This window comes from Tamandua tetradactyla, chromosome 6, assembly GCF_023851605.1.
Source record: "Tamandua tetradactyla isolate mTamTet1 chromosome 6, mTamTet1.pri, whole genome shotgun sequence".
NCBI classification, from domain to species: domain Eukaryota; kingdom Metazoa; phylum Chordata; class Mammalia; order Pilosa; family Myrmecophagidae; genus Tamandua; species Tamandua tetradactyla.
In genome coordinates, this window is record NC_135332.1 from 39,863,009 (window position 1) to 39,885,970 (window position 22,962).

The following is a 22,962-nucleotide window of genomic DNA, read 5'->3' on the forward strand; positions in this document are numbered from 1 at the left end:
GGCGCCGCGCGGTGGGGCCTTTTTCTTCTTTTCTGATATAGGCATTTAGGGCAATAAATTTCCCTCTTAGCACTGCCTTTGCTTCATCCCATAAGTTTTGATATGTTGTGTTTTCATTTTCATTCGCCTCGAGATATTTACTGATTTCTCTTGTAATTTCTTCCTTGACCCACTCGTTGTTTAAGAGTGTGTTGTTGAGCCTCCACGTTTTTGTGAATTTTCTGGCACTCTGCCTGTTATTGATTTCCAACTTCATTCCTTTATGATCTGAAAAAGTGTTGTGTATGATTTCAATCTTTTTAAATTTGTTGAGACTTGCTTTGTGACCCAGCATATGGTCTATCTTTGAGAATGATCCATGAGCACTTGAGAAAAAGGTGTATCCTGCTGTTGTGGGATTTAATGTCCTATAAATGTCTGTTAAGTCTAGCTCATTTATTATAATATTCAAATTCTCTGTTTGTTTATTGATCCTCTGTCTAGATGTTCTGTCCATTGATGAGAGTGGGGAATTGAAGTCTCCAACTATTATGGTAGATGTGTCTATTTCCCTTTTCAGTGATTGCAGTGTATTCCTCACGTATTTTGGGGCATTCTGATTCGGTGCATAAATATTTATGATTGTTATGTCTTCTTGTTTAATTGTTCCTTTTATTAGTAGATAGTATCCTTCTTTGTCTCTTTTAACTGTTTTACATTTGAAGTCTAATTTGTTGGATATTAGTATAGCTACTCCTGCTCTTTTCTGGTTGTTATTTGCATGAAATATCTTTTCCCAACCTTTCACTTTCAACCTATGTTTATCTTTGGGTCTAAGATGTGTTTCCTGTAGACAGCATACAGAAGGATCCTGTTTTTTAATCCATTCTGCCAGTCTATGTCTTTTGATTGGAAAATTCAGTCCATTAACATTTAGTGTTATTACTGTTTGGGTAATACTTTCCTCTACCATTTTGCCTTTTGTATTATATATATCATATCTGATTTTCCTTCTTTCTACCCTCTTCTCCCTACCTCTCTCTTCTGTCTTTTCATATCTGACTCTAGTGCTCCCTTTAGTTTATCTTGCAGAGCTGGTCTCTTGGTCACAAATTCTCTCAGTGACTTTTTGTCTGAAAATGTTTTAATTTCTCCCTCATTTTTGAAGGACACTTTTCCTGGATATAGAAGTCTTGGTTGGCAGTTTTTCTCTTTTAGTAATTTAAATATGTCATCCCACTGTCTTCTAGCTTCCATGATTTCTGTTGAGAAAATCTACACATTGTCTTATTGGCTTTCCCTTGTATGTGATGTATTGTTTTTCTCTTGCTTCTTTCAAGATCCTCTCTTTCTCTTTGACCTCTGACATTCTAACTAGTAAGTGTCTTGGAGAACGCCCATTTGGGTCTATTTTCTTTGGGGTGTGCTGCACTTCTTGGGTCTATAATTTTAGGTCTTTCATAAGAGTTGGGAAATTTTCAGTGATAATTTCTTCCATTAGTTTTTCTCCTCCTTTTCCCTTCTCTTCTCCTTCTGGGACACCCACAACATGTATATTTGTGAGCTTCGTATTATCATTCAATTCCCTGAGCCCCTTCTCAAATTTTTCCATTCTTTTCCCTATAGTTTCTGTTTCTTTTTGGATTTCAGATGTTCCATCCGCCAGTTCACTAATTCTAACCTCTGTCTCTTGAAATCTATCATTGTAGGTTTCCATTGTTTGCTTCATCTCTTCTACTGTGTCTTTCAATCCCATAAGTTCTGTGATTTGTTTTTTCAGACTTTCCATTTCTTCTTTTTGTTCATCCCATGTCTTCTTCATGTCCTCCCTCAATTTATTGATTTGGTTTTTGAAGAGGTTTTCCATTTCTGTTCGTATATGCAGAGCTAGTTGTCTCAGCTCCTGTATCTCTTTGAGCTATTGGTTTGTTCCTTTGACTGGGCCATATCTTCAACTTTCCTGGTGTGATTTGTTATTTTTTGCTGACATCTGGGTATTTAATCAGATTTCCCTGAGTGTGGGACCCAGCAGGTTGAAAGACTTTCCTGTGGAGTCTGTGGGCTCTGGTTTTCTTATCCTGCCCAGTAGGTGGTGCTTGTCTGTCTGCGGGTCCCACCAGCAAAAGATGTTATGGCTCCTTTAACTTTGGAAGACTCGCACTGCTGGGTGTGTGGTGGAGACAGAGGAAAGATTGTAGGTTGGTTTTGATGGCTTCAAATTGTGAAGTCCTGGGATCTGAATTCCTTGAGAGAGGGATTCCACCTGAGTTGCGTTTCACCCCTCCCACGGGGAAGGTTCAGGTGGTAGAGAGCCCTGAAAGCAGCCTGTTTCTGCGTTCGGGGCAATTGCAACGTGTGTAATCCCAGTGCTGAGCCCAGAGGCAACGAAGCCTCCATAGAAACAGCCGCAGAAGGCTCTGTTTCGCCCCCTTTCCTCTTTTTCAGTTAGCCCAATCGGCAACTTCTGCCTTGATCAGTTTCGCCTGAGCTGAGGGCCTATTTTCAGTATTCAAAAGTTGTTCATTAATGCCACTATTTGTGTTAGGTTGGGCTCAGTCTCTACTACTATTGGAGACTCTTTCCTTTCCCTCCGGGAAGCCGCCTGTGGGGGAGGGTCGCCAGCCACCGCGGCTTGGGGAACCGCTGTTGTGAGGCTCCCAGTCGGCCTGGGAAGCCGCGTGTGTGGAAGGGGCTGCGGTCGCCAGCCACTGCGGCTTGGTGAACCGCTGTTCTGAGGCTCCTAGCCGGCCTGGGAAGCCACACGTGGGGGAGGGGGGCCAGCCGCCGCAGCTTGGGTAACCGCTGATCCAAAGCTCCCAGCCGGCCCGAGAAGCTGCGTGTGGGAGGGCCGCCGCGGCTTGGGAACCGCCGATCCAAGGTTCCCAGCTGGCCCGGGAAGCCGCGTGTGTGGAAGGGGCTCCGGTCGCCGGCCACCGCGGCTTGGGGAACCGCCGCTCCGAGGCTCCCAGCTGGCCCGGGAAGCTGCGTGTGTGGAAGGGGCTCCGCTCGCCGGCCACCGCGGCTTGGGGAACCGCCGCTCCGAGGCTCCCAGTTGGCCTGGGAAGCCGTGCGTGGGGGAAGGGCACCGGCCGCTGCGGCTTGGGGAACTGCCGATACAAAGCTCCCAGTCGGCCTGGGAAGGAGGGAGGGAGCGGCTCCGGCTGCCAGCCGCCGCGGTCTGGGGAAGCGCATGCCTCTCGGGGACCTCACCGCAGCAGAGTCTCTTAGCCGGTCCAGCCGGTCCAGAATGGGGTACGCTGTGTGTCTGGTCTCTGTCGTGGCTCCGGGAGCTGTTCTGTACTGTTTCTAGTTCTTTAGTAGTTGTTCTGGAGGAGGAACTAAGACCAGCGCACCTTACTAAGCCGCCATCTTCTCCGGAAGTCGTGAAAGCTATATCTTAATGCCTCATTCTTATCTTTCTTTTAAAGCCTTAAAAATTTCCACTTGCATTAGTTTGCCATCATAGGGCTATACATACATTTTATTCAAAATAACTTCAATTTAACTGCACACAAATTTTCATAACTCTTTTTAAAGTAGTCTGATTTATCACGTCAGTATCAACAAGATTCAGGAATTGCCGTCGTGGACATTCTCTGCAATAAACTAACAGCAGATATTTTAGTACTCTATTAGTTGCTCCACACTATGCCATCAACATTATTTTTCTGAAATATTATTTTTAAATGATCAAGTTTCCAAAAAAGAAACTATACCAATCTGAGCCTAAAATATCAAAGATTGAAGAAGAATTTGATATTCGTTTTCCAAGCAATGTATAACCTGTGTCCTTCTACAGAAGTAAATTGATTCAATTGGGCAGACTGGGAAACAGACCTACAACTGCATAGAGATGGGCACGCCGAAGCGTGATCTTGGCTGTGTTATAACAGAATACTCAGTGTTGATTTTCTTTTGCATGATTTTTACACTATTGTGGAAATAAATGAAGACCACCCAAATGAAGATAGGTTTTATTATTCAGAACTTGCTATGTAAGGGAGTCAGCCACCACTGATTGTCTTCGGTAAAGACTCAAAGCTTTGTAGTGAGGAAAAAAAAAAAGGCAGTCTTCAAGTATGCCCTGATTGAAGGCTGTTGGTATGGGTAAGTCGGAGTCAAGCTAACTAGAAGCAGAACATCTTATATTATTGGTTTGGGGATGATATTTGGCTTTATCTGGCTGGTCCTGAATTGAAAGGGGATAGGGTAGGTGCAAAAAATAGGGAAAGTGGCAGTCCTAACCATTCTGGGAAGATTGCTGTAGATTGTGGTTTGGCTTCTCAGTTTTGTTGCTGTAGAGGTTATGGGTTAGAGGTCTGTTGTCCTTGTTCATTTGTTTATCTCCCCTCTTACTACTAAAGAACTAATAGAAAAATTATATGTTTTATAATGTGTGTGGCTGATTATATCAGAATTCTATCAAAATTCTAAGTAACAGAAGTCTTCCCAGATGAAATCATGTTTCATGTCTAAGTTATAGTGTAAGATGAATTATGCCAAAGTGTTCATACAGTAAGAAATCTTTATAAAGATGTCATTAGGCAGGTAGAAGTTGATTCTGGGTCTTAGGAGATACCAGTTAAAATAATAAGATGTATTTAACGTTGGTCTTCTGAAAAATTAGTGAGAACTTGGTTTGGACTACCTCAGAAGGTCTTTGGGTATTTTCTCAGTGAACTTTTTGGAAAATTGGAAAATTTAAAGGTGTAGGAGGGAAGAAATTAGCTTACCACCGTTGGAAACTCCTAACATTGGAATTTCCTACACAACCTGTCTATAGCAAATTGGGTAGGAGTGTATTTAAGAAACTAAAAGGATTTTTAAATTAAATTTTATTTTTAGAAAATTTTAAATTAAGGCATTGATATAAAAATAAGCATTAATAAATGAAGTTCTTTTAAGAGGTAACCTCTCCTATGAATTTGGTGTGCACCCTTCTGATTCATAAGATGGTTATATCTGAAAACAATAGTAATAAGTGCTAGTTGGTTAACTATAAACATAAAAATAGAAGCTTTGAAAGACTACTCTGTAGACTTTTACATTAGTAAATTATCATATCTTGATGAACTTGGGAAACAGAACATTATTTATCAAGTACTTCAATTACCAGGTAGTCTGTGTTCTATGTAAAATAACATATGCTTTTTGAATAAATATTAATTTGTCTCATTAGCATCAAGTACCTAGGTTTCTGGGAGAAAGAAAAAACAGGTTTTGGGAGAAAGAAGCTAAGAGAGAAAGCAGAAATTGAGTTGACACAACGAGGAATATATTTAAAAACGAGTCAGTGGTTCTTGATGTTGACTGAAATGTAGCTAGGTCTCACAGGTTTACTTTGATTTTTCTTTGTTTGGCTCTTATAAGAGAAATGCTTTTAATTTGTTTCCAAATGAACAACACAATATATTGTAAATCCCACTGTTTCAGGTAGTGCCATTTTGAGACCCATATATAGAGGTGAACAAAGTTCAGTTTGCTGTGATTATAATCAATTCATCAAATGTAAATTGTCCCAATTTTATAAATTCCTATATAAAAAAAGCTTATGGCCCAGAATATAATTAAATAGAATCCTATGGATCTTATTTTAAATACTCCTGTGATTCATCGAAAAATCACTGAGGACTGAACAAAGAACTATATTTAGTACCTTATTTGAAAGGTACTGTAATTAAGTCTGTTTTAGTTCTAATCATTGCTAGCACTGGGGATAATATAGAAAAGAAAGAAAAATACAGATCACTAGAGACCCAGAGACGGAATGCAGCTAGTTTGAATCATAGTGAAAAATCCCAAGGATGTTAGCAGATCTGCATTGTCATTAATGAGAGATATAGTACAAAGAACTCATCTGAAGAGAATGATTTTATAGAGTACCGATGACTTTACATCTCTTCAAAGGACAAAAAGTGTTTATGTTTTTCCATTGTTTGACTGTTAAATCTTGTTGTACTTACTCCATGATGAGCACTGTGGTTTGTGATTTAAATGTATTATGAACATGAGTTTTTATTTTGCTTCAGAAATTTTGGTTTTTGCCTTAAGGAAGCACTCAAAGTCTTATTCGTTTAGTAGTCAGTGTGTTTGTGGTTTGTTCTATAAATTTTCATCTCCAAGGATTAGAGTTTTCTTATATGTGAATACAGATAAAATTTGTGTATAGATTAACTTTCCATGATCTTAATTAATATACAAAGCTTCATTTTTATTATCTTGAGCTTTTAAAACAGATTTTCAGAGTATTTTTCTTGTATCTGTAGAAGACTGTAGTCCTCATTTAATCATTAGATAAGCGTTTTCCAATATTTAATTTCCATATTGCTTTGGATTTACTGTAGATAATTAAAATGTCAATCCATAGGGAATTCTATAACCTGAGAGTGATATTTTGAAATCTGCTATAATGATGACATAGTGATGTATTTTTTGGTCTTTTAACAGAAAATTGAAATACTGACAAGGTAAAAATATTTATCCACAGTCAGGCTGCTTGTTATTTTAAGTCCTCTCCCTGAAATGTGGAGAATTAAAATTTAATCTGCATTTGTAGAATGATAAACCAGAAACGGAAAGTCCATCAGAAGAGTAAAGACAGTGATTAGGAAAGAAGCTGAAGGAGAGCGTGCATATTATCAGGTGTTTTCAGGAAGTGTTGGTTAAAATATACCTCCCAGATGAAAACTGTGCATGTGGAATCAAATGGCTCCTTATTTCCAAAATCTATGGTATTTGAATTTAATATGACATTTTAAATACACGCAAAATTTTCGTTTTTTGAATTTTTACAATATATTTACATAGCCGACATAGGTGGCTTTGATACAACATTAGGAAAAGTGAAGCTTTTTTTTCTCATTGTTAATGAGATTGATAAGGCTTCCCTAAAGGAAAAACAAAGGTAAATCAAAATGTATCTTTTAAAACTTTCTTTTCAAACTCCTGTTTTCAAAAAATAATTGGCCCACTTGTTATGTTTACAAATTTATCAATTTCCCACCAAAGAAACAAATACACCTTCACAATGATTTATAGGTAATGGGAATTTTCTGGTCTACATTACAAAACCTCAATTTTCAAACAAATTATATTCAAAGGTTTGCTTTTAGATTCATTTTAGATTTTTTTAATGCATTTTCCCTTAGAAAGTTTTACAAATAGTGGTAAATTTTCAGTCTGGCCCACAAAAATATTTTTAATCCATAAAATAATAACAAAATAAAATGGAAGAAATAAAAATTTGTTTTAAAGATTTTCAACTAATCTGAATGCTGGTAAAAGAAGAAAAGCAGACAATTAATTATAGGAGCTAAGGACTGTTTGAGTAATAGAATTAGGAGACTTATGGAAATTCAGAAGAGGACTTCTAGATACTTTGAAAGGAGTTTTTAAAAAGACTCATTATTTCTAATTTTTTGTCAAAATTCCCAACTTTGGGCGGGCCACAGTGGCTCAGCATGTAAGAGTGCTTGCCTGCCATGCCCGAGGACCCGTTCGATTCCCAGTGCCTGCCCATGTAAAAAAATTAAAAAAAATAAAAAATAAAAAATAAAAATTCCCAACTTTCTTTTGTTTAATACAATACTATTCTGAGGGTTCACAACTCATAAGTGGAGAGATATTTTCTTTGAATAATTAGGTTGAAAGAGAGATGATATGGGAAATATATCTCAATAAAGCTATTGTTAAAAAATAAAAGTTTGAAAGAAGGAATCACTTATTGTTGCTAAATTTCACCATGGAATGAGGAAGGAGTGACTCTAGATTCCTCAGCTGGGGGGAAAATGACAAATACAGAATGGGTGATCATTTGAAAGCTAAAAATACTTTATGAATTGGAAGATCAGTTCGGAGAGTTATAAAATATAACCTAAGGGCGGGCCGCGGTGGCTCAGCGGGCAAAGTGCTTGCCTGCTATGCCGGAGGACCTCGGTTCGATTCCCGGCCCCAGCCCATGTAACGAAAACGGAGAAACAAAATACAATAAAACAAGAAAATGTTTAAAAAGATGTTTCCCTTTCTTCCTCTCTTCCTTCCTTCTATCCTTCCTTCCTTCTCTCTGTCTTTCCTTTAAAAAAAAGAAAAAAAAAAAAAAATATATAACCTAAAAATTACTTAAGCAAACTGACTTTTAGAATTAAAATTTTGGTAACAAAATAAATAATTTTCAGTGCATTTCTTTTTAGTAATTTAATTGAATATTCTTACTAAACAAAAAAAAAGGTTAATATAAAACTAATGGATTATCCAAAAGAAATACCATAATTTAATGATTTTCTTTTACGTATCTTGCCCCACATATTTTTTCTTTTTTCCTATCTCTTCTTCAGGACTCTTGTTAGATTTGACAGCTGGATTTCCCTGCAATAATCCAGAAATTACTAACATAATTGGAATTTGGCAGATAAGAGCTAATATATTCAGACTATTTGGTTTACTCTCTGTACTGAATAGAATTTTTGGTGGGGGATTTTAATTGCATATTCTGATTATGTTGCAAAATGTGTATCAAAGCATTAACACATAGAAACACCCTTTTAAATGATTTTAAATATACATATTGTTTTTATTGACTTAAAAACAGAAGTGTTATAATGCTTTACTGTTATTTCCGTATTTGTGAGCATGTGGCTAAAATCTAAAATTAGGATATTATTTAGGAAAACAATACTTAGTCCCTCAGGTAAATTAATTTTTAATAATATTTGGGTTTATTAACCCCACAAAGGATAGGTCAAGTCTACTTTAAATTTAGGCCTAAGAGTCACCCCCAAGAGAGCCTCTTTTGTTGCTCAGATGTGGCCTCTCTCTCCAGCCAACATGACGAGCAGTCTCACCACCCTCCCCCTCTCTGTGTGGGACATGACTCCCAGGGGTGTGGACCTTCCTGGCAACATGGGACAAAGATCCTGAAATGAGCTGAGACTCAGCATCAAGGGACTGAGAAAAACCCTAGAATGAGCTGAGAATTAACATCAAGAGACTGAGAGAACCTTCTCGACCAAAAGGGGGAAGAGTAAAATGAGACAAAATATCAATGGCTGAGAGACTCCAAACAGAGTCGAGAGGTTATCCTGGAGGTTATTCTTACGCATTAAGTAGATATCACCTTGTTGTTCAAGATGTAGTGGAGAGGCTGGAGGGAATTGCCTGAAAATGTAGAGCTGTGTTCCAGTAGCCATGTTTCTTGAGGTTGATTGAACAATGATATAGCTTTTGCAATGAGACTGTGTGAATGTGATAACCTCATGTCTGATGCTCCTTTTAGCTACTATATCAACAGAAGAGTAGAACATAGGAATAAAAATAAATAATAGGGGGAACAAATGTTAAAATAAATTTAGTTTGAAATAGTGGTAAATGAAAGCGAGGGGTAAGGGGTGTGGTACGTATAGTTTTATTTTCTCTATTATCATTTTATTTCTTTTTATGTTGTCCTTTTATTTCTTTTTCTAAATCGATGCAAATGTACTAAGAAATGATGAATATGCAACTATGTGATGATATTAAGAATTACTGATTGTATATGTAGAATGGAATAATATCTAAATGTTTTGTTTGTTCATTTTTTTTAATTAATAAGAAAAAGTTAAAATATATATATTTGGGTTTAAACTTTATACCTACATGCGTTTTCTGAACTTCTAGCCTTAAATGGAAGGTTAGGGTCAAGAATTTTAAGGTTCCTGCAGAATTTTATACTAAGCACTTTACTAGAACAGAGCAGTGAGGTCTATAACATTTTTTCATGGAAAATCTGGTGATATCTTCTGTACGTGTACTCTTTTGGCTAGAATTATAGATTTTGTAAAAACATAATTATAAGGAGAAAAATTTCTCTCCAAGTTCTGTTGTAAAAAAGTTGTCTTTAAAAAAAAAAAAGCTGGTGATATTCTACCCCTTGTGATACCTAGGTTTTTGGTTACTAAAAATATAAATAAACATGAAGTATTTAATTTCCTGTAGATTTTATCCTGCTTCATGTGCTTTGGAGGTAACTTTAATTTGCTCAGCAAGTAAAACATTACACAGCCAGTAAAATAATCCATTGTTTTGTTTGGTCTTGTTTTTGTTTTTGAGAGCCTAATCAATGAAGGATAATCTTCCACACCTGTCCAAAGATGATCTGAACCCTTCTCTGCGTCTTGCCTTTTTCTTTTTCTTACTAAATTTTCCTTTCTTGCCTTTTCTTTCTCTCTTATAAGAATTACACAAGTTTAATACCTGAAAACATTTTCATTGCAAAAAAATATTTTTGAAAGTAGAACACATACAGTAAAAAGCAAAATGTTCCCTTTTCCCTTCCTCCTCATCTTACTCTCCTCTTCAGAAATCACTACTGTAATATATTTCATTCCAAATTATTTTCTATATATTTGCCTATTCTTCTGTATATAGAGAGATATATGGTCTGTGGGGTATTTTCCCTTTCATGTAAATGGAGTCATGCTGTCTGGGTTTTTAGCAACTTGCATTTCTTTTTCAATTATGATTCATTATGGAGATCTCTATATAGCTGTACTGCTGTATCTTTTTAACCACTTTGTAGTATTCCACAGAGGGTTTTTAAAAGTATATTTATTGATAAAACAACACACAAACCTTCTTAACATGCAAATATTCCATAGGGGTTTGTCTGTTTGCATTTAAAAATTTTCCCTTCGACTCTTTATTTTTAACTTTTTATTGTATAATATAACATATATACAAGGCAAAGAAAGAAAAAAGCAGTAATTTTCAAAGCAGTCTTTAATAAGTATAGTTACACGGCAGATACCAGAGTTTGTCATGGGCTACCATTCTATCATCTCAGATTTTTCCTTCTAGCTTCTCCAGAACACTGGAGCCCAGAAATATATATATATATATATTTTTTAATCATCACAACTGACTTTTTATTTCTTTCTTGTGAAAAATGAAATATATACAAAAAAGGAATAAATTTCAAAGCACATCATAACAATTAGCTGTAGAACAGATTTCAGAGTTTGATATGGGTTACAATTCCACAATTTTAGGTTTTTACTTCTAGCTGCTCTAAAATACTGAGGCTAAAAGAAATATCAATGTAATGATTTAGCAATCATAATTGTTAGTTAAACTCAACCTTCTCTGTATAACTCCATCATCACCTTTGACCTTCTCTCACTCTTTAGGCGTATTTGGGCTATGCTCATTGTAACTTATTCATGTTGGCAGGGGCTGTCAATAATATGGGATGGGGGATGGAACTAGTTGATGTTCTGGAGAGGCTGGCCTTCTGCATTTCAGGACTTATGTGATCCAGGGACCCATCTGGAGGTTGTAGGTTTCTAGAAAGTTACCCTAGTGCATGGAACCTTTGTAGAATTTTATATAATGACCTAGGTATTCTTTAGGATTGGCAGGAATCTTTTTGCTTGGAGTTTGGCAAGTTATGGTAGATAGCAATGTCTAACTGAAGCTTGCATAGGAATGACCTCCAGAGTAGCCTCTCGACTGTGTTTAACTTTTTCAGCCATTGATACTTTATTTGTTACACTTCTTTTCCCCCTTTGGTCAGGATGACATTGTTGATCCCCAGGTACCAGGACTAGGCTCATCCCTGGGAGTCATCTCCCGTGCTGCCAGGGAGACTTTTACCCCTGAATGTCATGTCCCACATAAGGGGGAGGGCAATGATTTCACTTGCAGAGTCAGGCTTAGAGAGAGAGGGGCCACATCAAACAGCAAAAGAGGTCCTCCATAAAGATTTATTTAACCATATTGTATTGATGGATATTCAAGGTTGATTTTTTATTTTCAAAGAAAATGTCCTTTTTTCTCTCATTTTTTCTCTTGTTCTTTTCATTCAATTTTCTGTGATATTTCTGCAACTTTTTCTTCTCCTGAGGTTTTCATTTTTGCTGTTGTACCTGGTGCATGCTGGCAATAGTGCAAGCTGAGCCTTGTTCCAGGTTCAACGTCCCACTGCTCAAAGAATTTAGAGACAAGAGGGACAGTAGGGCTGATTAGAAAAGTTTTTAAAGAAAGAAAGAGTATGTATTAAAGAAGTTAACACAGATGTGTTCAAGGAAGAAACACGCACTGAGTGGAGTGGGTTAGCTTGCTTTATAGGAAGGTTTTTGCTACTGGCAGGTTTCCATAGTAACCTTTGAACATTGGAGCGCACCAGGTTTAAATTAACCAGTGCTCAAAGAGGTAGCATTGTTTCAGGAAGAGATAACTATGGATGCTTGTGGCCACCTGTCATATATCCAAAATTTGTCTTGAGCAGATGTATAACAAGTTTTATGATCCCAGGCTTTCTGTTACTAACTATGAGTCCACTATGAGCCCATGATTCTATAAACTTTGTGGTTTGGGAAGGCTTTGGGGCTTTAGGGGAAATTTTTGTCCTAGGAAGTTTACAACTTTGCATTAGTTCATCTGGATGTAGATAAGATACTAGGGACTTGCAGTTGTTCATTAAATCTTTTGTTTTTAATTATTGTAATACTTTTTAAAAATTATTTTTATTGTGAAAAATAACATATATACAAAAAAAAGCAATAAATTTCAAAGCATACCACAACAATTAATTATAGAACAGATTTCAGAGTTTGGTATGGGTTACAGTTTCACAATTTTAGGTTTTTTCTTCTAGCTGCTCCAAGATCCTGGGGACTAAAGGAAATATCAGTATAATGATTCGGCAGTCATACTAATTTGTTCAATCCTTTCTTCTCTGTTATAACTCTACCTTTTCCTTTGTTCTTTCTCCCAATCTTTAGGGATATTTGGACTATGCCCATTATAACTTTTTACTGTTTGAAAGGACTGTCGATAACATGAGATAGGTGATGTCCATTGACTTTTTTAAGAGCTGAATACAAACCAGGGTCCTTTAATTGCCCACTAACCCTTTCAGAGCTGGATAGGAGACTAGGGACCTGCGATTGTCCTATACTATCTTGCTTCACTATCACATTTTTAATTTATAAAACTTCTTTTTGTGTTATGAGTGTTCCTTTTATTAAATGTATTTCATTTTTTTGTTCCAAGTATCTCTTGGGAAAAAACATTTCTTCTCCTTGCATAGTTTCTTCCTTCTAGATTAAAAACTGAATGAGTTATATACTTTCCCACCTTCCATTTCACCTTCAGACTTGAAACTTTCAATTTTCAGTTGTAGGACTCAATCTAGTTAATAAAAAATAATTGAAAGACCTCCATGGACAACCTTTTCTAGTCTGTTGTTTTCTAGGATAACGCATCCATTTTCAGATTAATGGTTTATGTGGATGATATTTTAAAATAAAATAAGCCATCATTGAAACCATTATTACGTACAGATTACTTCATACTTTATCAGAAATATGAAAGAAATGTATTTAAATCTTAATTTATTTCTTACACTTTTTTTGCCTCCTTTAACTTCTCTTATATTCAGTGTAATGTAGAGAATACATTTGAAAAATACTAATAATTATATTAACCATCCCAAAATTAATATATTCTTTGATTTTAACTGAAATATTTTACCCGAGTCCATGCCATATAAATCCATATGTTATGGTTGGCACTTAGCCTATAATGAACTCCTTATATTCATTCAAAAACTAAAACATTACAGGAGTTCAGGAATCACTATCATATGACAAAGTTTCAGCATGTTATTTTAATTGTTAAATCTTGATTTGTTCATTTTAAATGTGTTCAGAATTTTCTTTCACATTAGGGTGAGAGAACCCTCACAAACTATAGGGTTTACCTTCAACTTCAATACTAGCAGATGAGAAATGCTATCATGCCTATTTAAGGCAGTATGGTACTCCTTCATTCAGGACTTTAAAAAAATTTATTTTCATACACTGAGTATTATTAGTTAATATGTGTGTGATGGGTAGGTTCTGGTGTCAACTTGACCAAGTGATTATGCCAGTTGTCTGGCAGGCAAGCACTAGTCTGACCATTGCTGCAAGGATATTTCATGCCTGGTTGATAAATCAGAAGGCTGGTGTATTAAATCATCAGTCAGTTGATTGCATCTGTGGCTGATTACATCTGTGATCAACTAAGGCACATCTCCCAGTGAGGTGATCCAATCAGTTGAAGGCTTTTAAGGAAGAAGAAAGTCTCTTTCACTGCTTCTTCAGCCAGAGCCTCTCCTGTGAAGCTTGTCCAGACCCTTTACTGGAGCCACCAGCTTTACACCACCAGCCTGCCCTATGTATTTTGGACTTTTGCATTTCCACGGTTTCATGAAACACCTTTATAGATCTCATATTTATAGCTCCCTCCTGTTGTTTCTGTTTCTCTAGAGATCCCTGACCAACACTATGTGCAATACAGCCAATTTGCTGTTACTAAACACTAGCCACTCCAAATTTTAGCAACCACCACTCTGATCAGTCAGTAGCCATCCACATCGAGGCAGGATCCTTCACCAGCAAAAAGAAAAGGGCTCACTGAAGGCTTAGATGACTGTTAGCATTTTTTTAGCAATAAAGTATTTAAAATTAAAGTAGATACATTTTTTTAGACATAATGTGATTACACACTGAAGAGGCTACATTATAGTGTAAACAGAACTTTTATATGTACTAGGAAGCCAGAAAATTCACGTGACTCGCTTTATTGTGATATTTGCTTTATTGCTGTGGTCCGGAACCAAACCCACAGTATCTCCAATGTACTTCTATATACTAGTTTTCAAATGACAAATTAACATGTTAGCTTTGCCTTTGTTTATGTAATTTCCTGTTCTGTAACATCATAAAGTTTTGTTTTGTTTTTTTCTGCCCAAATTATTCTTGGAGAAAGTAAGAGGTTTGGCCTTGCACTCAAATTTGCATGGTTCAGGAGTAGCTCTTCTATGCTAGTCATCAACAGTTTTAGTTAATAACTTAAAAATGTTATAGTGGCATTATGAAACCGAAGGTCCTAAAATAAGAAGTACACTTCAAATTATAGAGATGTAACCAGTGTATATATGAAGATCTTTGCATCCTAGCTTGCAAATTTAAACAAATTTTTTATAGCATTCGATCATTTGCTTTTAGATTTACTTATAGGCACTTTTAAGTGAGGCTTTCTTTTAAAATAATTATTGGGATTCATTTCTTTTATTAATTTATCACATGGTTATTGAGTACCTTTTATGTGCCAGGTGCTACTGTGGGACCTAAGGATACAGCAGTGTACAAAATAAAGAAGGCCCTTCCTTTCATGGAACTTATGTTCATTCTAGTGTTGGAAACATTGAAAATAGCATTAGATTTATCAACTCAAGTGTGTTTGATAAATATGAAATATGATGGTGATAAATATGAAAAGAAATAAAGTAGGGCAAGGGGCAAGAGACTGAAGAAATGGAGGCACATTTGTAGTTGCTTTTTTTTTTTAATGAAGTGATCAGGGAAGGCATCTTTGAGAATGCAATATATTAAGTAGAAATCTGAAATAATAATGAATCATATGGATATCTGGGTGAAGGACATTTTAGGCAGAAGAATCAAAGACTGCAGAGATCCTAGGGTAAGAGAATATGTGTTCTGTTTGAGGAACAACAGAGATTTGTGTGACTGGAGTAGAGTGAGAAAAGTAGGCATTAGGAAACAGGGTCATGTAAGTGGCAGGGAATTAGATCATGAAGGACCTTTATCGCCATGATCAGGATTTTGAATTTTTCCATGAATGAGATGGGAAGTCAATTTACATTTTTAAAGGTTCACTCTGGGTGTTGTATGGAGACTAGAGTATGAAAAAATAAAGGTAAGAAATGAGAGAACTGTTAGGCAGTTGTCCCAGGTGAGAAGAGATGGTTAGTTTATACCGGAATACTAGTCTTGGAAGCAGTAAGAAGCGGTCAGAATCTGTATGTATTTTAAAGGAAGAAACAGTAAGATTTGTTTGTGTGATATAAAAGAAAAGAGAGGCATCGAGGCTAAATCCAAAGAGTTTAGCTTGAGCAGCTAGAAGAATGAAACTGTCATTTTCTAAAGTGGTGAAGGCTTGGGGAAGAGCAAGTTGAAAGGGAAAACCCAAGACTTGGTTTTGGATACATTAAAATTATAGTGCCTGTCCAAGTGGAAATATTGAATAAATGCTGTTGAAAATAAGCTGAAGCTCAGGAGAGAGGTATAACTGAAGATAAAAATCTAAGCATTGTGCATGAGTAAAAGGTGTTCATGAAACTGGATTTACAGTTACATACTTAGAATGAAAACTTCTATTTTTTCTTTCATTATGTAATATTGGGCTCTGATCTGCCGACCTGTTTTCTTTAAACAATGTTTTTTTATCCTCATTTCTTTCTTAAATTTTTAAGAAAGAATCTGAAATTATCTGTAAACTTTTCTCTTTTGGCATTGTCAGTCTCATAAGCTTCTGAAATTTGTGTTCTGTCATGGTTAGGGACAGGTGTCAACTTGGCCAAGTTGTGGTACCTGTTCATCTGATTGGGCAAGCGCTGGCCTGTCTGTTGCAATGAGGACATTTCATAGGATTAGGTCATGATCACGTCAGCTACATCCACAGCTGATTCCATTTGTAATCAGTCAAAGGGGAGTGTCTTCTGCAATTAGTGATGCTAAATGCAATCATGGGAACCCTTTTAAGGAGGACTCAGAGGAGACAGGTTCCATTCCTGCTTCGGCTGGTGAGCCTCTCCTGTGGAGTTCATCCAAGCCATCCATTGGAGTCATCGGCTTCGCAGCCTGCCCTGTGGATTTTGGACTCTGCGTTCCTACGGTCACGTGAGACACTTTCATAAATTTTATATTTGCAAGTGTTCCCTGTTGATTCTGTTTCTCTAGAGAACCCTAACTAATACATGTTCCCAAACTACAAATGAATATTTAGCTCTTAGTTGTTAAAATGTCAGATATTGAAGAGATGCAGGTCATTCTGCAAAGACAGAAAAGGTGGCATTATGAACTTAAAATGTAACATTTTAGACAGGTACAGATTTATCGCATCACTCTGTTATGACCTCAGTGTGTGTGTGTTCTCTTGAGTTCATTTCAGCTTTTCCTTTTCTCTGTTCTAATGTAGTTATGAAGTGTGAATTTTTGAATTATGTAGTTCAAAGTTATTGGAACTATTATTATAGGAAATAGTAATGTTAAAGAATTCTTCATAAAATGTTAAATAGTACAGCCTGGTTGTTCTGCTTTTCTATAAAGGTTAACCTTATAGCAATGTGACTACTTAAGGATATTATCTGCCTCTCTTTCATTGTAATGAGTTGCTCTGTGCCTGGGAGCTTGTATTGTTTTGATCATTGGCATCGCTTTGGGAAAGTGACTTTGAATTCTTTTAACTGATTGAGAAAACCTTTATAAATCATCTTAGAAATGTTCCTACTACACAATTTTGTCACACTGCTTTTGCCATTATCCACAACTATATCTTGTAAAAATAACTAGGAAAATTTTGCATATCTTCATCTCTAAAATTCTACTCCATCTTTTAAAGTGATTGCAGCAAGTATATTAGCTATCTTTTTGTGAGGTCTTACTGCCACTACTAGAAGTTCAAAATACTTCATAATATTGTACTTACTTAAAGTAATAGTTCGTTTTAAAGTATGCATGGTAAGCTGTCAGTTATCTTCATTATAGTTGATTATTCTTCATCATATATTTGGGGCAAGGTACTATGCTAAATATATCTAATCAAAGTAGTCATTGTTTCCTATAAATACATTTTATTCAAAGAAACAAATTATTTTGTTAGCTAGTTGATTCCCTTATATATTCCTAACTGGAGTGAATTTTCCTCTCTTTTCTGTCGAACTTCTGCTCATTATTCAAGTCCGAGCTCAGATGTTACCCTATGTTTTAGTTTCCTGGGCTACTCAAGCAAATACCATTAAATGGGTTGGGTTAAACAATGGGAATTTATAAGCTTACAGTTTTGAGGGTAAAGAAAGTACTAATGAAGGTGTCATCAAGGCAGGGCTTTCCTCCCAAGGGCTGGGCTGGGCTGTTCTGGGGCTGGTGCCCGAGGGCCTTGGTTCTCAGTTTGTCACATGGCGAGGCTCGTGGCAGCGTCTCCTGGCTTCTCCATTCTCTCGCATGTTCCATTGAATTTCAGCTTCTGGCTGCTTCCTGTGGCAGGCTCTCTATCTGGATTTCACTGTTCTTATAAAGGACTCTAGTAATAGGATTAAGACCCATCCTGATTGAGGTGGGCCACACTTAAACTGTAGGAAGCTCAACAAAAGGCCCTACTTACAATCAGTTCACACCCAGAGGAATGGATTAAATTTAAGAACATGTTTTTCATAAGTGCCACACCCTAATAGGGGCTGCTGTTCATGGCATGTGTTGGATTGGAAGCTGCTGGAATGTAGTATACCAGAACTGGAACAGCTTTTAAAAAGAGGTATTTAATAAGTTACAGTTTACAGTTCTAATGAAGTGAAAGTGTTCAAATTAAGGCACAAACAAGAGGTTACCTTCACTCAAGAAAGGCCAGTGGGTCAAGAACATCTCTGTCAGCTGGGGAGTCACATGGCTGGTATCTGCTGGTCAATTGCTCCTGGGCTCTGTGCTTTTAGCCCCTGTTCCTATGGAGGTTCCTCACTTTACTTCTCCAGGCTAGCTTTCATCTCTTGGTTTTCCTTGGCTCTCTCCAGGTTCTGGCTTGCTTAACATCTCATGGCGATGTATCCTGGGCTCCAAGCATCTCCAAACATCCGTGTCTCTGTTCTCCATGTGTCCACATCTGTGTCAGCTCTGCTGTAAAGTTTCTGTCAGCTCTGAGGCTTCTGTCATTTCTAACTCTCCAAAAATGTTTCCTCTTTTAAAGGATTCCGGTAATCTAATCAAGACCCAAATGGAATGGGTGGGGTCACATCTCCATCTAATCAAAGGTCACACCCACAATTGGGTGTATCACTCTGTAGAGATAATCTAATTGAAAGTTTCCAACCTACAGTATTGAATCAGGATTAAAAGAAACAGCTGCCTCTACAAGATCGGGTCAGGATTAGAACATGGCTTTTCTGGGGTACATACTATTTTCAAACCAATACGTGGAGGTTCTGGGGTCTCCAGCATTTTTCCTGGTTGTAGTCTTGAATCTGTCTGAAGCGGAGGCAGCAGAGCTTGAGATTCTAGCTGGTGTGTAATGACTGAGTACAAACTGGTGGTGGTTGGAGCTGCTGGTGTTGGGAAAAGCACACTGACAATCCAGCTAAACCAGAACCACTTTGTAGAAGAGGATGATACCACCATACAGGGAGCAGATTAAGCAAGTTAGAGATTCAGACGATATATTTGTGGTGCTGGTAGAAAACAAGTGTGATTTGCCAACAAAGACAGTGTTCTAGTTTGCTGGCGGCCGGAATGCAATATACCAGAAATGGAATGGCTTTTAACAAGGGGAATTTAATAAGTTGCTAGTTTACAGTTCTAAGGCTGAGAAAATGTCCCAATTAAAACAAGTCTATAGAAATGTCCGGTCAAAGGCATCCAGGGAAAGATACCTTGGTTCAAGAAGGCCGACGACATTCAACCTTTCTCTCTCAGCTGGGAGGGCACATGGCGAACATGGCGGTATCTGCTGGCTTTCACATGGCTCTACCAAAAGGGACTCTCTCCAAAATGTTTCCTCTTTTGAAGGATTCCAGTAAGCAACTCCACCTTCAGTGGGTGGAGACACACCTCCATGGAAATCATCTAATCAAAAGTTACTACCCACAATTGGGTGGGTCACATCTTCATGGAAACAATCAAAATGCTCCCACCCAGCAATATTGAATGAGGATTAAAGGGGATGGCTTTTCTGGGGTCCACCACAGATTCAGACTGTACAGACAGTTAACACAAAACAAGACCATGAACTGGTCAACAGTTATGGGCTTCCATTCAATGAAACCTCAGCCAAGACCAGACAGGGTGTCTAAGATGCCTTTTGTACCTTATAAGAGAAATGTGTCAATACTGAATGAAAAAACTGAACAGCAGTGATGATGGGACTCAAGGTTGTGTGGGGTTGCCATGTGTGGTGATATAACAAGATACTTATAAAATTCTCTTTAAAAAAAACAGAAAAGAGCCACTTTCAAACTGCACTGATGCCTGGTCCTGACTTCAGTGGAGGAGAAGTATTCCTGTCGCTATCTTCAGTCTCACAGAAAAGCTCCTGACACTTCCCCACCTCTTAGTAGATTAGTACTATATTCCTTTTTTGAGAAGTTCTCAGAACAACTACCTCCTCACTCAGTTGTCTGACCAGAGAAATACATCTCTTGTTACTCTCTAGTATTTTTTCTGCCTGGATGTCCTCTTTCCCCCATCCCGCCCCACCTGAAGCCACCCCAGGCTTTTCATCTGAAGACCAATTTATGCTCTGAAACTAAACTGTAGACATGAAATATTTGTTGAAAGCAGTGTCTTGAGCTCTAGAGTAACAACTACTGGGGACTTTTTTTTCTTTTACAGTTGAATTTGAAACTATGTTGGTTTTTGGAGAAATGTCATAAATTACTGTTTCGCAGAGAAAAAAATTTTTTTAAAGAACCTGTTCTCCTGCGGTACATACAGCTTCAAATCATAACACCATATTTCTGAAACGTTCCTCAAGTCTTTCAGAGAGAATTAGCATTCACTCCATACTAATTGAGTGACCTAATATTGCTTCATACATAACATATCTTGTTATAGCATTTGCCATATTTAATGATAATTCTTTGTTAGGCTTCTTTAGACCGAACTTGTGGACAGGGAATACCAGTAAATATCTCTTGTGATCTCTGTTTGCACTGGTTATTTATTCATTTGGATGAAGCTACTTTATATGGAAAGGAATGAATAATGAACCAGAAAATCAAGTTTTGGTATTAGTATTATTATGAAAATAATTTTGACCTCATGGGCCCTTTGGAAAGATCCTAGGGACCTGTAGGGGCTCTGAATCATACTTTGAGAACCCTGCTGATTCTAGGTTTGCTCATTTTAAATTTATTTTTAACTTTATTGTATAGGTCTTACTATGTGCCAGATGCTAACCTAAGCACTAAATATAAATATAAATGTGTGCCTCACAACTACCCTATAAGATAAATATTGTCCTTGTTTTACAAATGAGAATATTCAGTCCAGGCTTTTAACCACCACATCATGCTGCCTCTTTACATCTTAAGAATAAATGCACATGTTTTTTTTTTTTTTTGCCATATTCTCACATAATCTCTTCAACTCTTGGTTCCTGCTTTAAGTTAGATGTTATTTAGCCTTCTAGGAAAGGGATTGGCTTTGGTCAACATTATGAAATTTGAACTATCAATATTCACACCCTTTTGAACAGGTTATATGGTATGTCTTAATAATAACTATTACTTGTTTTCTATTAAAATCTAAAATTTCATTTTTTTATCAGTGAAAACAAATTCCTTTCTAATTTGTAGCTTAATATACCAGATAATTATTTATATCATATAGTAATACAGATTTTAGAAATGTTTCAAATAGTGGAAGGTGAGGAAAGGGAAGAGAGGAAATGAGAAACTAATATATCCATATAAAGAGTTATAGAAGTAGCTTCTTATTTATATACATAGTTTAATGCTGGGTGGAAATTTCAAACTTTACTATGAGAGTGTAAGGTTGTTTTTCCTTCTCACTGCTAAGATAGAGCTGCAATTAAATTAATTTGAAATTTGATGTAGATCTTTGGCGATAAAAGAAAATGAAGGAAGACGAATGTTTTGGATTTTTTCTTCACATAAGTTTTTCAGCTAAACCAGCCACATACACCTTATATGGGTGGATGAAAGTATGGTAGGGGTCCTTCAGTTATTATTATTTTAATAGAAGACACGGATTTAGGACCATTCATTTAGTCTAGTATGTGGAATGTTAAGCATTTCCCAAAGGAGTCATCAATCTCTATCTACGAACAGGCATTTTTAGGGAACACTAATTACTTTACTCTCCCACTCCTTCAGATGTCATGTTTGTAGTCCCTGAATCCAAATTATAAATTTACTCATGCTTCCTATGATGATGAGTTTCTTATTGAGAGCCATAATCAACTCTGACCCAAAAGCCATCGTTTTGCTTCCAAAGGAAAGTTTTTGAGGATTTCAAAATCTAACTGCTTTAATCATTTTGGTAGGTGAACTATAAAGCACAAATGAAATAAATAATAAACAACAGAAAATGTGTATTAAAATATATTTAGGAACATATGGATCCTTATTGTCATGTTTACTGGATAACTTATACCACAAATTCAATTATGTAATTTATTTTACATTATTTATTTCCTTTAAATTAAATCTGACTTTAAATTGCCCAACCTGGTAATATAGAGGCTCATATCAGCCATTCAGGGAGCAGGGGTAGAAGAATACGGCACCCTTCCATTCCTTCGTTTTTCCTCTCAAAACCCAAGCTTGGAATCTCTAAAAATAACTGAAAACTAACAATGGAAGAGACCCACTTGTCTGCTGTGTGTCATGGTCACAACTGATATCCTTATTGTGTAATTCCATGCAATTCCTTAAATTCAGGTGACATTACTGCTTTTTTGGCCAAACTTTTGGATGGGAGACTGCTAAGTTAGAGTCTCCCTGTCCTAGCATCCGGCCTCCCAAGTTTTTCCATGTCGCCCTTCTCCTCTGAGGTCTTCCCATTTTCCCAGGCAGCAAGATTGAGGTCTCTACTGTCCCTGGTACTGCTGGTCTCTTTCCCAATTTAGGAAAGATCAGATTAAAGGATTCTTTACCAGTCCCCTTAAAGCCCTCAAAGGCCTTACCTTAAAACTCAAACTTCCAGAAACTAAGAGTTAGAAGGCAGAGAATCTGCAAGTAACTTCTGGTTTGTACTGAGTAACTCAAGAACTTCTGTAAGTAATAGAGCCCAAAGATCTGGTTACTTTTTTTAGAATGGGGAATGGAAAAATAAATGGAGGACAAAATATAAATTAAAATCTTAATAAATTATCACCCACAGACATAAGCAAAGTACTCCTTCCTTTTGTTTAGCCCTAACTTCTTATTTATTC

The 22,962-nt window shown here is 36.8% G+C and overlaps 1 protein-coding gene and 1 pseudogene across 6 annotated transcripts in view; both read left to right on the forward strand.

Moving 5' to 3' along the window:
* PPM1E (protein phosphatase, Mg2+/Mn2+ dependent 1E) overlaps positions 1–22,962 on the forward strand; it is a 289,214-nt gene that overhangs the window by 144,675 nt on the left and 121,577 nt on the right. The window lies entirely within an intron of this gene.
* Positions 17,702–20,122, forward strand: LOC143685970 (GTPase NRas-like; annotated as a pseudogene).